At 37.5% G+C, this 15,919-nt stretch overlaps 1 protein-coding gene across 1 annotated transcript in view; it reads left to right on the top strand.

The window, feature by feature from the left end:
- The window catches only part of LOC129250861 (tau-tubulin kinase homolog Asator-like), a 188,148-nt gene that overhangs the window by 115,718 nt on the left and 56,511 nt on the right, over nt 1-15,919 (top strand). The window lies entirely within an intron of this gene.

Here is a 15,919-nt window from a genome sequence, read left to right as displayed (position 1 = left end):
TTTATCGTTGAAAAAACCATTTAATTTGGTTGTTTTGTATTCAACGGTTTCATGTTCCAGTCTTACGTAACCAATCAATTCAGAATTGGGTTCTCTCAAAATAACAAGATGAGGTTCTTTTACCATCCTAGTATGATACTTCTCATCAATTTTATCTATCGTTAAAGTATCACCTTTTCCGCCATCGAATGAAAACGCTAACAAATTGGTATCATTTAACCGTTTGCGAAGCACTTCTTGTCTGCGTTTCTCTTTTTCCTGCGAACTTTCGATTTATCCATGATGAGGGGTTTCCCATGCTTATCTTTGATTTTAAAATCTTGCAAAAGAGCGGTTCCCAATGCTGATGCTACTCTGTCAGGCGCACCAAATCTGTCACATACCAAGGCAAAGTTAAAATAATCGTATCTGTCTGTGTATTGTGAACTTGTGCTTCTATCCATATCTTTTTGAACCGGTGGCAGTGGGTATGTTGAATCATCGGTATCTTGGTATGTTGGCATTGATGACATAGACGTCGCTCCTTGCTCTTCAGTTTCCATCACAAATTAGTCTTCCATTGTTAGTCTTCTCTGATTATGTTGATCGTGCATGAACTCTTTGAGGCGTTCGGGAACCCAGCCGCATGCACATGGAGCTGCCTTCAAATCGCATTTACATATTCCAATGTAAAAAGTTGTTTCCAGAGATTTTACATACTCTGTAAATTGTTGGGTGTTGTTTCTTCTCTTGATTTGCTCTTGATACTTGTCAAGCAATTTATTCAATTTATTAAATACACTTTTTTTCAGCATTATTTCCATACCAAGTTTTTCCCAAATTCCAATCAACTTATCTTGTACTTGAATAGTGAATGATTTATGGGAAAACTTTTTTTGTTCTGTTTTAGCACGTTCGCTTAAGTAAAAATAATACCTCAAGATATCCAGATGGGTTGGTAAATTAAGATCAGTTAAATCAGTAGGCACACCAAAAACAGTAACATCATGCTTGGGTATAAGACTCATTGGGTTTTCGATAGTTGTTGATGTAAAGGGTTGGCCATATTAAACTGACCCATTTGATTATTAAAAAAATATGGAAAAATAAACATTTTTTTGTGTTTCATTGTGAAAAACATTTAATTTAGTTCAAGGAGATTCGTCTACATCACTTTTTGAATATGATATCGCGCAAGTGGTCGCCCTTAGCACGTATTTGAATATGTACAGGGTTGGCCATCTTAAACTGACCCATGTGATTATTAAAAAAATATGGAAAAAGAAACATTTTTTTGTGTTTCATTGTGAAAAACATTTAATTTAGTTCAAGGAGATTCGTTTACATCACTTTTTGAATATGATATCGCGCAAGTGGTCGCCCTTAGCTCGTATAGCGTAATGTGCCCGTTTTTCGGCGTTTTCCATAGTTTTGGCCAGCGTCTCGGCCGATATGGCGGCTATTTCCCGTCGGATATTGGCCTTAAGTGCGCCTAGTGTCTTTGGCTTGTTGACGTAAACCTTAGATTTCAAATTACAGTAAAAAGTTATAGGGTTACTCAATGGGTCAGTTTAATATGGCCAACCCTGTAGTTGCTTCATCTTGCGGTGTAGAGAATGAAGGATTCAATGTAAACTTTTTGATTTGGAATGGTCACTTCACTTATTATTTTTTTTTGAAATATTTTTTTATCTGAAATTAGCACTTTACACTTTGAGTTCTTCACAACGACTTAATGCATTCACAAAAACTGTTGCGTTATATATGGTCTACGAGACGAGGTAATAAGAATGAAATGGTAATTTCAATTCTACCTGGTGTGTCTTTTGGCTGCTTAAAAAAAACAGCACAAGCAATTTTACGATCTGCAATTGTGGCACAGTGATACCTTCATTGTTTAAAAGGGTTGCGGTGCATTCCAGTGATACCTTAATAGTTGAAATGGTTGCAAAAAACGCGCATTTCTTAAGAAGGCCCCTACCCAAAAGTTCGACCCAAATTGGGGGACATCAGAATTCGTTTTAGAGGTATGGTTCCTTCGGCCAAGTTTCTTATTTTGATCCCTAGAATATGAATTTCACAGAGCAATGGGCGATTTTTTTGCCTCCCCACGAATCGACCCGGCCTACTAGATATAGAATTTTTTCACCGTTGAGAAAAGTTGTTATATGGGTGCGTTTTATGAATGAAAAGTACTTGGCTCCTAGAAATATGAGCTAGAACTTAACAATACATTTGTTTTTGTTGTGATTTACAATGAAATTGTAATTGTAATAATTTGAATGTATTTTGTTCTTGTAGTCGCTAGGCTTAGAATTTTAGCTTTGGAAACATGCGCATGTAGAGGCATAAAGTGAGTGTGTGCGGTTATATGTACATACATATGCATATACTAATATGCATTGTTTTGCTCAGAATTGAAACATACATTGTCCCATACATATGTATTCACATGTGCTTACTTACATATAGGTACATACGTAAACGCATACGGTTTAGATGAGTTTTTTGGCATATGTTGGAAATATGTCTGTCTATTTGCTCTTGAATTTTTTTTATGTATGTAGATATGCATATGAGCTGTATTATGAGGCAGGTCAAGATTTTTTTCTGCCCACATAAATATGGATGGTAGATGTTATTGTAATTTAGAAAGTACAACATATTGTTGAATACTAAGCCTTGATTTAAATGAATGGTTTACAAGGTTAATTTTTTATGTGGATATATTGAAATAATTTTGATAATACATTTAATATCAATACAATTTAGTTAATTAGATACTTAAAATTTCCAATTCATGCATGCATATACTTAGAATTAAGTTATTCATCTCACAAGAAATAGGTGTATATTTTTATATTCAAAGAAAAATGCTATTTTTTAATATAAATGGTCGGATGTTATTTTCAAATCACAAGGTGTTAAATCACAAGATCTCGGTGGCCAATGTGATCACCTGTTCGAGATATAACACGGTCTGGAAACTTTTCCCGTAAAAGATCAATGGTTTCGATGCTTGTGTGGCACGTAGCGCCATCTTGTTGAAAATAAACGTTTTCCAGATCAATACCATCCAATTGCGGCCATAAAAAATCGTAAATCATCTCTCAATAGCCTTTTACATATGTATTAAAATAACACCTGTTATTGGAAAACCCTTTACAAGTCTGCTGTTATTTTATTTTACCTAACACCAAATCATGACATTTTACATTTCAATGCAAACTCTATATTTAATTCTGTTGACTACGCTCCGCTATGTTAACTCTCTTATGTTAACTTTACTAATACAAATTTCACATTCATACATGCAAACTTATATTATATATTTAGAAGTAATTCATTTGTGCATGCAAAATGCCGACGTCAAATAGGCATGAAAGGAAAACGTACAAGCTCTGTAGTTATTTTATTTTGCCTAATACCAAATCATGGCTGATGACTACGCTCCGCTATGTTAACTCTCGTATGTTAACTTTTCCCCAGGCGCGTTGAAATAATAAAAATTTCTTAGCCGCGTTTTGTTAGCATTTGAAATTTAATCTTCCCATTCGTTCCTGAGCCTTCTCTATCAATATAGGCTCTCTGATTAGATTAAATTTAAAGAAAATATAATGTGTCGCATATATTTATTTTGCGATGAGGAAATTTAAGGTAACGATTTTTAGTAAATTTAATCCTATTTTGAAAATAATTTAATATTTATGGGACTTGTTGATAGTGCTGAGACGCTCACTTCGCGATGGACAAAATCCACAACGATGAAGTTTATTTAGAGGACTTTGAGGAAACTTAAGTACATGTTAGTTCGCCTACAAATATTTGAAGTTTTGATATTTTAAACATTGCAAAACGACAACTTTTGCAAGTAGTGGAAGATGCTTTTACCAATAACATTCAATTGTAAAATTTATTCATATTCATTTATTTTCTTCCATTCGTTTTTAAAAGAAACGTTGGTTCATAAGCTACATTTGTTTACAACTATTGTTTAAACGTAATTCAATTGTACCAATATATTTAAGCTTGAAATAAAAATACTTCAAATAAGCTTATATTCGTTGGTAAAAAATATTCATTATACATAGTGCGTACAGTGGTCCCCAGACAAAGTGGTCCAGTGTTCTCTTTTACAATATGTACTACATTTTCGGGTACAATTGTTTTTTTGTTAATTGTTAAGTTAAGATATTAGTTGAGACCCCCTTAATAAACTACCAACAATATGCAAACACACCTTGCAAGTTAAAGGCAAGTGGAAACACCCACCCCGCTCATTCATATCCTTTACAATTTTTGCAGCTAAGCTTAGTTTTCGTTTGTCTTCAGGTGATCTAGTTTTTTGCTATCTTATTCTTAACTTTCTCAAAAACAATTGCTACTGTATTTCTGTCTATTTGCTTGCTTTGGTGCCGATCTGATCCCTGCTTCTAGGACTACGTCGTTGAAGTGGATAATGGCACGTTCAATGTCAAGTGCGCTTTTAATATCAAATATGGTGTAAGTTGTTCATCAATATTGTAGCGGAACTCTTTCCAGTTAGTTCTGTCATTAAATATGCAAAGAGATGTATTTATAGGACTAATATCACTTAACATACGTAGTCAAGTATTAACGGCGAATGATCAGAAAAAGTGCTTAGTAAGACTGAATTTTTAATTAGTTATGACTTATGTTTTTGGTTATGCAAGGGACTTTACCATGCCTTCAAGCTCTTCCATACCGATGGTTTTTTCAGGTTTGTTAGTCAGTTTCTGCTGTGTTTTATGTTCCTTTGAAGAAGATGCACCTTCAGCATAGCTTACTCCGGGAATTATGTTTGTTACGGCTATTGTCATTGGTATATTATTTTTAGTTTTGTTTAATGTTGGTTCTTTATTGCGTAGAGGTGGAAATCTTTGGATTTTAAGTGCTTTATAAGCTTCGCATTGTAGTTGGCGGTATGGAAAGATGTCTGCCAGGGCATTTCACGTATACTGGATCTCTTGTACAATAATTGGTATGTGTCCATATATCTGGCATTTCATGCACTGCAAAATAATCCGTTTATGCTGAGGTGCCTCAGAGATGACTATGCAGTTTATTAGCTTGTTTATATTATGCAATAAATGAAAAATAAAGGTAGTGATTATTTAGTTCTTCTTTGTGTTATGTAAGTAATGTTAAGTACTTTGTGGCCTTTTTCCTTTAGATCTACTTTTATTTCTTCTTGGTCTGTATAGTGGAGCATGTTTTATAAGACTACTGAAAGTCCTCTTTCACTTTTTCCTTGTTCACTTAGCATCAGGTGTAATTGGTTATATGTTGGCAAATTATCTGCATGAAAGCGAATTTCATTATTTGCTAAGATTTTTTGTGTGAAGATGCTATTTGCTACTTAATTTAATGCACTCTTTAATGTTTTTATAGACTAGACCTTGAACATATATTGGAGGGGGCTTATTACTTTTTTCATTTTTTTTATCATTTTTATTTACATTTTGTGGCAGAAAATCTTTAATTTGCTCACTGTTTGCTGTTTGCAGTTTGAGCAAGATTTTCTTCATCATCCACATCTAAAGCTGCAAGTTTGTTTGTATGATAGAAGAAGTTTCACTCAGCCAGTAATCTGCCAGCTTACTTATGGTGCTCGCAGTCACCAAACACGCAAGCTGACACGATGAAACAAAAAAGAGCCTCATGTAAATGGATTCTCACCACCCTTCCGTTCCGTAGTATCGTAGATTTTATCATAGAATTTGGATAGTTTCCGTAGAATCGTGTCAGCTGATTGCTCTCTCACCATACAGTGTTGCCAAACAGTACAATTCGAAACCAAACAGAAAATTCGCGGGTGTGTATAAAAGTGTATATGCAAAAATATTTATTTTTTTTATTTATTTATTTGAAAGAGTAACACCTAATTAATAATTATTACACTTATAATATTACAGCGCTAGCTACCAGGGCCTTCGGCTTATTGCTAAAATGGGGAAAATAGTCTAATAGAATTTAAATATATTTAAAGTTATTGGCAAATGCATGACTGATGGTACTCATGTTCATTCGTACTACCAGGTGTGAGTAACATATATACCCCCATCGTATGTACGATTAAGCGCATAGATGTACGCCCGTATATTCCTTAACGAACATTTGTACAATGTCCAACAAGGATTATTTACATACATAGGTATATTAAAAGTAATACATGTATACAAGAAAAAATAATGATCAAATAGGTATCTTACACAGATAAATAAATTTATAAATGATATTTATACTATCGATATCACGAAGCTTCAGATAGGATGATGATTTGGTATTGTTAGCTGTGGAGGTTCTTATTTGTTTCAGTCCAGCACATTCGTCCAGAAGATGAAGAACAGTTTTGTCGGTAGAGCCGCAAAAGGAGCAGGTTTGTCTTGTGGAGCCTTTTACTTCGTTTTGTCCTCGTTCACCACCAGACCCATTCGCTTTGCCACTTTATCCAGTTTAGAGAAAGCAGAACTAACAGCGCGGTTGTTAAGGCCGAAGATGGTAATATCATCGGTATACGCTAACAATTGTATGCGATTAAGTTCTACGGCTCGTACGATCCTCTCCAACATCAGGCTAAAGAAGTCACACGACAGCGAGTCACCCTGTCTGAAACCTTGTTTTGTATCACGCGGCTCGGAGAGGTTCTTCCCAATTCCGACGTCGCTGCTGGTGTTGAGCCATGCCATCTTGCAAAGCCGTATTAGTTTTGTGGGGATACCAAATTCAGACATCGCGGCATACAGATAACTCTTTTTCGTACTGTCGAATGCAGCTCTGAAATCGACGAAAAGATCATGTGTGTCGATTCGCCTTTCATGGGTCTTTTCCGAGATTTGGCGTATTGTGAATATTTGGTCGATGGTAGACTTTCCAGGTCTAAAGCCACACTGATAAGGTCCAATCAGTTGGTTGATGGTGGGCTTCAGGCTTGCACACAATACGCTCGCTAGAACCTTATAGGCGATATTTAGAAGACCAATCCCAAAATTGGCACAGATTGCAGGATCACCCTTCTTATGGCTTGATCGAATTATCGATTTGATCGTAGATGCTTCTTCATTGATGTTAGTTGAGTATGGCTTATTTCTAGACAGATATAATAAAGAGTTACAGAATTTTGGCCAAACTGCTTTTTCGGATATGAATTTGGCAACAGGTTTGACTTGGTAGGAAAAAGGGGTTGCAAGAGAGGAAATGATAGGTAAGTATAGTGACCACACTATTGTGCAATCCAGTGTTTTGGATGAAGGGGTTGGAAAAGGTGCACAATCATTTAGGACAACTAAATTTTTGGAGAGGATTATGCCCTCTATTATGGTTCCTCTTTTGTTGGTAGAAGTGGAGCCCCAAAGAGGGCTCCACGCGTTAAAATCTCCTAATATTATGATTGGAGCTGAAAAAGGGTCTAGAATATTGTTTAGATCCCTGTTATTAAAATCTTGATTTGGAGGAATGTAGCACGTAATTATTGTTATTTTGAAACCAAAATCGACTTCAAAAGCTAACGATTGGATGTGTGAGTTGATAGATATTTGCTTATGGATAACTGATTTTTTTATAAATATGGCAATGCCTTGTTTACTGTAAGTATTTTGTGGACTATTATGGAAATAACACACATAATTATATTGGGAGATAAGCTGATTCTCTGGCTGGGATATGTGTCTCTTGTAGTGCTATTATTTCGGGAGTAAATTCTTTAATAAATAAATTTAAATCTGGATAATTGTTAAAAAGGCTATTAAGATTCCACTGTATTATTCACATGTTTCATTATGATTCATTGCTACTGTATTACTACATAGTATCAGTATCAGAATTTTGGGGAGGGAAAGCAGCAGAGGACCATAGGTAGGAATTAAGTTGAAGTATTAAGTCTGCTGAGAGACAATTTATTTGAGAGATGAAATCGTAAGAGGGAGTATTGGTTATTGTTAGAGTATCGGCTGATTCAACGGTGTGTGAATATTTGGAGTATGGTGTGTTTTGGCTGTTGTCTGCGTTTTCTTTGCTAACATTGTTTCGTTTATCACTAATGTTATTTGTGGTGGGTTTTGTTGTTTGTGTATTTTGTTTGCTGGTATTGTTTTGGCTGTTTTTGCTTAGTGACTTTTTTGCTCCTTCAGAAAAAGTAGTGGAGTTTCAATTCATAAATTGTTTGTGGAATTGGTTTTCGCTGTATTTAGATAGCTTCACGCATGGAGCACTTATTGTCGGTTTTAATGGTAATGATGTGTTTCATTTGAGTATATATATTTGATTTAATTGATGCGGAATGATTTCCAGAGCAATTCGCACATAAAGAGCTAGTGCAAGGGGATGGGTTATGAGGAGGGAGAGAGCAATTATCACATACAGGAGTCTTATTACATATTTTCACTCTATGGCCGAGAAGTTAACAGTTGTTGCATCTCATTGGGTTGAGATAATAAGGTCTCACTTTCGTAGTGTACCATGACACTTCGATTTTATCAGGCAAAGATCGAATGTTAGAAGTAAAACTCTGCTTGGAAAATGCTTTCCATCAATATATTTCTGGAACTTGTGTACAGATGTGACACCCTGTACTTTCAAGTTTTCAATACTTTAATTTTCCTGGATGTCATTCAAACACGGAGCGTAAATTGTGCCTTTGGATGAGTTCAAATTATTATGGAGATCGAATTTCACTTGGCAGATGCCATAAAGGTATTAAGTAGAGATAAATTTTTGTACGACACCACTATTCTTTACTAAAAGAAGGTTTCCGTTCTCTTAACTCAGCTATAGTTAAAATATCATAGCTTACGTTCTTTAAAGCTTTGTGAACAGCAAAGCATGAATATTTGTTGAATGGCTTATTAGAGTCAACAGCACTTGCCAATAAATATTTAGGATTTTATTTTTTCAAAACTGGTAATGTAGGAAAAAGATTTTTGTAATATTTAAGTGTTTTTTAAGTTTGCGATCGGGTCTTGCCGATAATAAGGCAAAACCTATTATCCTCTAAAAGGGGCCCCCAGGGGGACATGGTTGTTTTTTTTATTTATTCGCTATCGTATTTGCAATCAGCACACGCAATAAAAAATTACAACAAAAGCTTCTGAAAGCTGAATACAAAAAGGAAAATAATGGAAAACACACCAAACTAGCCAAAAAAGACAACCGAATACAGCGGAGATCAGTCGATGAATGGAAACATTGTGTCGATACAACCAAATACAAACACACACAAACTGATGTATTGTGTAAATATGTAACTAAAAGAACGCAGTTGTTTTCTACGGGATACGTTTTGCTTAATTTTGTGTATCCCACGTGCTGCGGAAATCGACTACGATACGTTGATGGAAAGAATAATGAGATGGCGCCTATCGTGGTACCGTTGCTTTGCTCTCAGCGAATTTGACAATGAGAGATGTCATATTAACACAACTGGTGACCAGTATGGCCAGATTACCATTTTCGAAACTTGATTTAACATTTGTTTTGTTATTTAGTCTCGGTGTTTCAGTTCGTTCTTCATGATATTATTTCTAGCCTGTTTTAATTAAATGTAATTTTGTAAAATATACATTTTGTAAAAATTAATTCAATAATTCATTCAGTTATATTTAGCTTTACATTTTAAAATCTGGCCACTGCTCTTCTCCTTCCTGCAGTAAAATCTCTTTCTCACTACTGCAATGTTGCCTAGCTTTAGATATAAAAACGCACTACAATGCTTATTTAAAAAATATAAAATACCACATTTTTATTGAATTACTTAAAGAACTTTGTATGCGTGACAAATTTAATTTATAAGTTTTTGCTATATTTGATGTTATGTAGCAAGGTACTCTTTTTGTAAAAATGTCGTTATGGTTTCTTCATTTCTTTTCTGGCATTTTTTTTATTTACTTTTACTATGAATACACCTCTTGATGCTCTATGTTCCGCGAAGGATTGAGGGCTGAAAGAAACAATTACACTTCTATGGTTTTAATTCCCATTCAGTATACTCAAACGCTTTTTGACATTTATAAAAAGTTTGCTGTAGATCCGCTTTGTGCTAAGTTCGCGAGTGGCGTTCCGTTTGAGTTTTCGGTTTGAAGCGGCACTCTTTGCGAAGTAAGCAATATATTTGTTTTATTTGCTTGATTTGTGTGGTGAAGTTAGGTGGCTTATCGAGTTTCACTTGATGAAGCACTTTGCAGTTTCTATGCAGTTTGCTCTCTATCTCTTTTTAAAATCGTTTATGAACACGGATCGACGGAAAACACGTCTGATACGCACAGCTTTTTTATTTATTTTTTTTATTCAAATAGGATTTTAAAAATAGGAATAATAATTTGCAAATCGCTTGCCTCCCTTGCACATTTTTTTGCAGATGAAAGCAAGTTTAACATATTTTGGTTAGATGGACAATATATGTGTGGAGAACACCTAATGAAGAGTTGCTGGAAAAAAACTTACATCCGACAGTTAAGAATGGGGATGGGTTGATAATGGTATCGGGTTGTATACCCGCTGCTGGTACTGGAAATTTGGGGTTCATTAACGGCAATATGGATCACAAACAATACCTAACAATTGTGGAAATTAAGGATGGATTAATGGAATTAAGAAAAATCCCATAATAAGGCACTTGATGTCCCTATATGGCTTATGTACAACTGCCTTAAAGTACTTGAAACACCTCAACAATCTCCAAATATCAATGTAATTGAACATCTGTGGGCTCATTTGGAAAACCAACTAAAAAAGCATGTTATTGGAAACCAGAAAGACCTAGAAGGCGCTATTAAAGAAGAGTGGGGGAAAATACATTCTGTCAAAAAAGTACCGGGAATTGTTCAATAAAACGCAAAATAATTGTGTAACCATCAAAATTTGTTTTGTCGCCTCAATTCGAAGCAATACACATATGCCAATCATCAAAGCTCCTTTTCAACGCGTTTGAAGAGATTTTCCGCAGCTCCTTCAGCGAAGCCACCACGGATTGGCAATTTAAGTTTTGGGAAAAGGAAAAAGTCACAATATGAGCCTTGCGAGACAGTGCGTTATCATGGTGCAATACCCATGAATTTTTTTTTTGCACAAATTGGGCCGTTTCCTACGCACATTCTCTCTCATACGTCGCATAACTTCCAAATAATCGACCGACTTTGACGGTTTTTTTTTTTTGGGTTTAGCATCATCCGGATAGCGCTATTTAGCCACCTGGACTGTTTGCTTGTCAGACTCGCATACCCACGTCTCATCACTTGTTATGATGCGCTGGGTAAACGTTGTGTCCGAGGTCACTTGCTCAAACGTGTCTTCAGCCACCTTCTTCCGATGGAGTTTTTGAAATAAATTCAACTCCCTTGGAACGAGTCGTGCAATTTTTGCGACTTGATTCGTGAGATTCGCTAAGGTCACCATCTACCTCCCTCATACTTAAGTGATGGCTGTCCAGCACCATTTCGTTGACTTTGTCGACGTTTTCATCCGCGACCAGATCGGGGCAAATCTTCCACGACTTCTATACACTCTGCAACAGCCTTATGCCACTTGTAGACCCGTGTTTTTGATAAAGCACACTCGCCATGAATACAAGGATGGTTCCACGTGTAGAAGTCCACGCAAGTGGGGAAAGTTACTGATCGCCATTCACTTGGGAGTGGCCAGGATGATTCTTCCGCATATGGTTCAATCAGTTCACAAGGTCCGGGATTAGCCCTCGTCTGGGTAGCTTCCGAACACCCGTTTGAGAGTGAGCTAACGTGAGAAGGCGAAGCAATCGCGGATAGCTGGTCTTGCGCCCGTGTTTATAACATCTCGCTAATTTGCGCCCACGCCCCGATGGAAGAGAAGGACGATGCGACCAAAAATTCCTTCTACGAGCGCTTTGAGTGTTCCTATGAGCGCTGCCCCCGCCGCGATATAAAAATCGTGCTTGGCGACTTCAACGCCAGGGTGGGTAAGGAGGGAATTTTTGGCCCCACACTCGGAAAATTCAGCCTGCACGACGAAACCTCCGGTAACGGACAGAGGCTGATCGACTTCGCCGGGGCCCGAAACATGGTAGTCTGCAGCACCAGATTCCAGCATAAGAAAATTCACCAAGCCACCTGGCTGTCTCCTGATCGAAAAACACGAAACCAGATCGATCATGTGGTGTTAGATGGAAGACACGCTTCTAGTGTATTACATGTACGTACGATCCGAGGACCCAACATAGACTCCGATCATTACCTTGTTGCAGCCAAACTGCGCATGCGCCTCTGTGCAGCAAAAAACGTACATCTAACTACGCAAAGAATGTTCAACATCGAAAGGCTGCAATCACAACAGACAGCCAGAAGATTCGCCACTCGACCCCAACTCCTGCTCTCAGAGAGTACTGCGCAACAAACCGGCTGCGCAAGCAATTGAGCACCGTTTCTCGTTCTCTACGTACCGCCGACGAAGAAGAAATCGGATTCCGGCGATCCCGAAAAAACAGTTGGTACGACGAGGAAGGTCATGCTGCCGCAGAAAGAAAGGATGCCGCCTATAGAGCCACGCTGCGACCGGGCGCAACGCGAGCCATGTGGGATCGCTACCGAGAGGTAAGAAAGGAAGAGAGACGTACTATCCGAAAGAAGAAACGAGAGCCCGGCGCACTCGCGTATCGGCACCCACTTCGCTATTGACAGTTATGATTTCGGGGTTGTAAAAGACTTCGTTTATTTGGGAACCAGCATTAACACCGATAACAATGTCAGCCTGGAAATCCAACGTAGAATCTCTCTTGCCAACAAGAGCTACTTTGGATAGCGCAGAAGCGTGGACGATGACAACATCGGATGAAGCGACGCTTGGTGTGTTTGAGAGAAAGATTCTGCGTACGATTTTTGCACCTTTGCACGTTGGCAACGGCGAGTACCGCAGGCGATGGAACGATGAGCTGTATGATTTTAAGGCGACATAGACATAGCGCAGCGAATAAAGATCCAGCGGCTACGTTGGCTGGGTCGTATCGTCCGAATGGATACGAACGCTCCGGCTCTGAAAGTACTCGATGCGGTACCAGCTGGTGGTAGCAGAGGAAGAGGAAGTCCTCCTTTGCGTTGAAAAGATCAGGTGAAGAAGGACTTGACTCCACTTGGTGTGGCCAACTGATGCCGGTTAGCACGAGAAAGAAACGACTAACGCGCTTTGTTAAACTCGGCCAAAATCGCGTAAGCGGTTATCGCGCCAATTAAGAAGAAGAAGAAACTCGCTATGAAAGATTTTCAACGATTCGGCACTCGAAATCCCGTTCAAAACTCAAAGTTTAAGACCAATTCTTTTTTCGATATTATTATCCATAGTGAGAATCGCAGAGCACACGTGCGGTTGATATAATTAAATGCCAAAAACGAGCTTATTTGACAGATCACGCTCAAACTCTGGGTCAGTATAGAGGATAGTTGCACCAACAATCCAGCAAAAAAAAAACTAGAAATGTGTGTAACGCGCGCTTTTTAAATGAATAATTCCCGATATTTTTTGACAGAATATAAATTTTGCTCAAATATGAACGAGACGGTATCAATAAAACGGTCCGCGGATGACATATGGCAAAAATAAACTTTTTGTTTTTTGGTAGGACTGTTATAAGCTTACATGACAAATTTCAGCGTGGTATGTCACCTAGTTTGTTTTCTGTGCTACTTTAAACAAGTCAAGCTCGAGTGTGTTCTTCGAATTTAACGATGAAAATTCAAGTTGAACAAAGAATTTGTTTGAAATTTTGTTATTCCAACAAAATTTCGGCTTCAGACGCCTTAAAAATGTTGCAGACAACCTATGGGGACTCTGCTCTATCGCGTGCACGTATTTTCCAGTGGTACAAATCGTTCAAAGAGGGCCGTACATCGGTTGAAAACTTGCCTCATGAACGTCGTCCTGAAACATCAGTAAACGACGAAAACATCGGAAAAGTAAAGGAAATTGTGCTTGAAAATCGCACAAATCGCAAAATCGGTTAACGCTGAATATTATTTAGACGTTTTAGAGCGTTTGCGCGAGAACATTCGTCTTAAAAGGAAGGAATTGTGGGACAACAAGTCATGGTTCTTGCATCACGATAATGTACCAGCTCACACATCACGTCTTGTTCGCGATTATTTGAACAAAAATAATGTTAATATCGTTCCGCAAGCACCGTATTCGCCTGATATGGCTCCATGTGACTTTTTCCTGTTTCCCAAGCTCAAGTTGCCGCTCCGTGGAAAACATTTTGAGACAATTGAAGTCATAAAAGAGAATTCGAAGAACACACTCGAGCTTGACTTGTTTACAGTAGCACAGAAAACAAACTATGTGACATATCACGCTGAAATTTGCCATGTAAGCTTATAACAGTCCTACCAAAAAACCAAAATGTTTTTTTTGCCATATGTCATCCGCGGACCGTTTTATTGATACCGTCTTGTTCATATTTGAGCAGAAGGTAGATCTTTTAACATCCAAGAAACTGATCGAATCCGTGCCAAGAAAAATTAATGCTGTGAGAAAAAATAAAGTTTTGCCGACTAAATATAAATTATACGTTTTTTTTTTAATATTATTTACCTAACTGTACTCTATATAAATGTCCGAGTTCTTTTTTGTCATGTATTTTGCTAAGTTTTATTGTTTGTGTTTTCTATGTACAAATAAGTTGAATTTTGTTTATGTTTTTTTTTTAGTTTTATAAAAATACGCTTGAAGAATGAAAAAAAAAGTTACCTATAAAGGCATTAGATTTGTAATTTAATATTATTTGTTTTTTTATCTAAAACCATATCACTTGTGTGCCAGAGTTCTTTATTGAGCCACTGTATAATAATTTATGTGTATTAGGTGATTTCTCAAGTAAGATAAATTAGTTTCTCTAACTCTAGGTAGATATGTGAAGTGGTTGGAGTACCACTCTGGCTCCCCCCAAGTAGCACTAAAGCGCCGTTTTGATACCATTATGAGACCTGCATCAGCTAGATATCTACAGCCAGCCGGAGCTGTTGATGTAATGGAGAAGATTGGAGCGCCGAGTGACCTTAATCGTCTAGCTGCCAAACCCAGACATTTATAGAGAAAGTGCTCAACAGTCTCCTTCTTTGAAAGGTCCCCACAGCTTCTTCAACGGGGGTTAAATGGTAAATCGTCCAATGACCAGTAAACACAGTTACAAGTTGAATGGTATGGTATCCTTCGGACTTCTACTGTAATGGGGCCAAAAGGTTTTCGAAGTAGTGCGTGAAGAAATGAAACTCCATGTTTTCTGCGCTTTCCTGAGAAATAAGTTGTGCAATTCGCCTTTAACAATAGTCAGGGGTATACCGATGACCGGGTAGGAGGTCTCTGAGAGCAATTCAGCTCTAATTCTGCTCTCACACCAAATAATGTTTCTGCAAGTCAATTTTATTGATAATATTCTTAGTCTAAATTTATTTCATACTAAAAACTTTGAATAGAATCTTGGACCTCGTATTTTTAAGTGATAACATAAGATACACAATAGGTAATTGTTTGAATCCCAGACCACCTAAAGATAAGCATCATTTATCCTTAGTTAACAAACTCGATTTCTACTTTGGGGCCGTTCAAGATTGTCTCCTTTTTCTCCGGTTGTTTACAACTGTGACAGTATGTGTTGTGAGGGATGCCCATTTTGGCTGCTTATTCTTCCACAGACCAAAAGCCAGTTATGACTTCCGTTAGTCTCCAGGCGTCCCGTCGTTTCATGTTGATCAATGTTGACGATTGCTTAAGGTTTTAGGTGGGCCATAACGTTCTGCTAATTTTGCATTTTGTCTGGTCTCTCCATCTCCAATAATCGGGTGATATAGCCAAAAAATTTGACTGGGTCCGATAATAATAGAGTCTCCGAGAAACCGGTAATACGTTTAATCGATAAATCGATAATCGAGCGAGACTATCGAATCCGGAATGCAGACCCTACGCG

This window comes from Anastrepha obliqua, chromosome 6 (assembly GCF_027943255.1).
Source record: "Anastrepha obliqua isolate idAnaObli1 chromosome 6, idAnaObli1_1.0, whole genome shotgun sequence".
In the NCBI taxonomy this organism is placed as follows: Eukaryota; Metazoa; Arthropoda; class Insecta; order Diptera; family Tephritidae; genus Anastrepha; species Anastrepha obliqua.
Note: the sequence above shows the minus strand (reverse complement) of the source record. Positions and strands in the feature narration are given on the sequence as shown.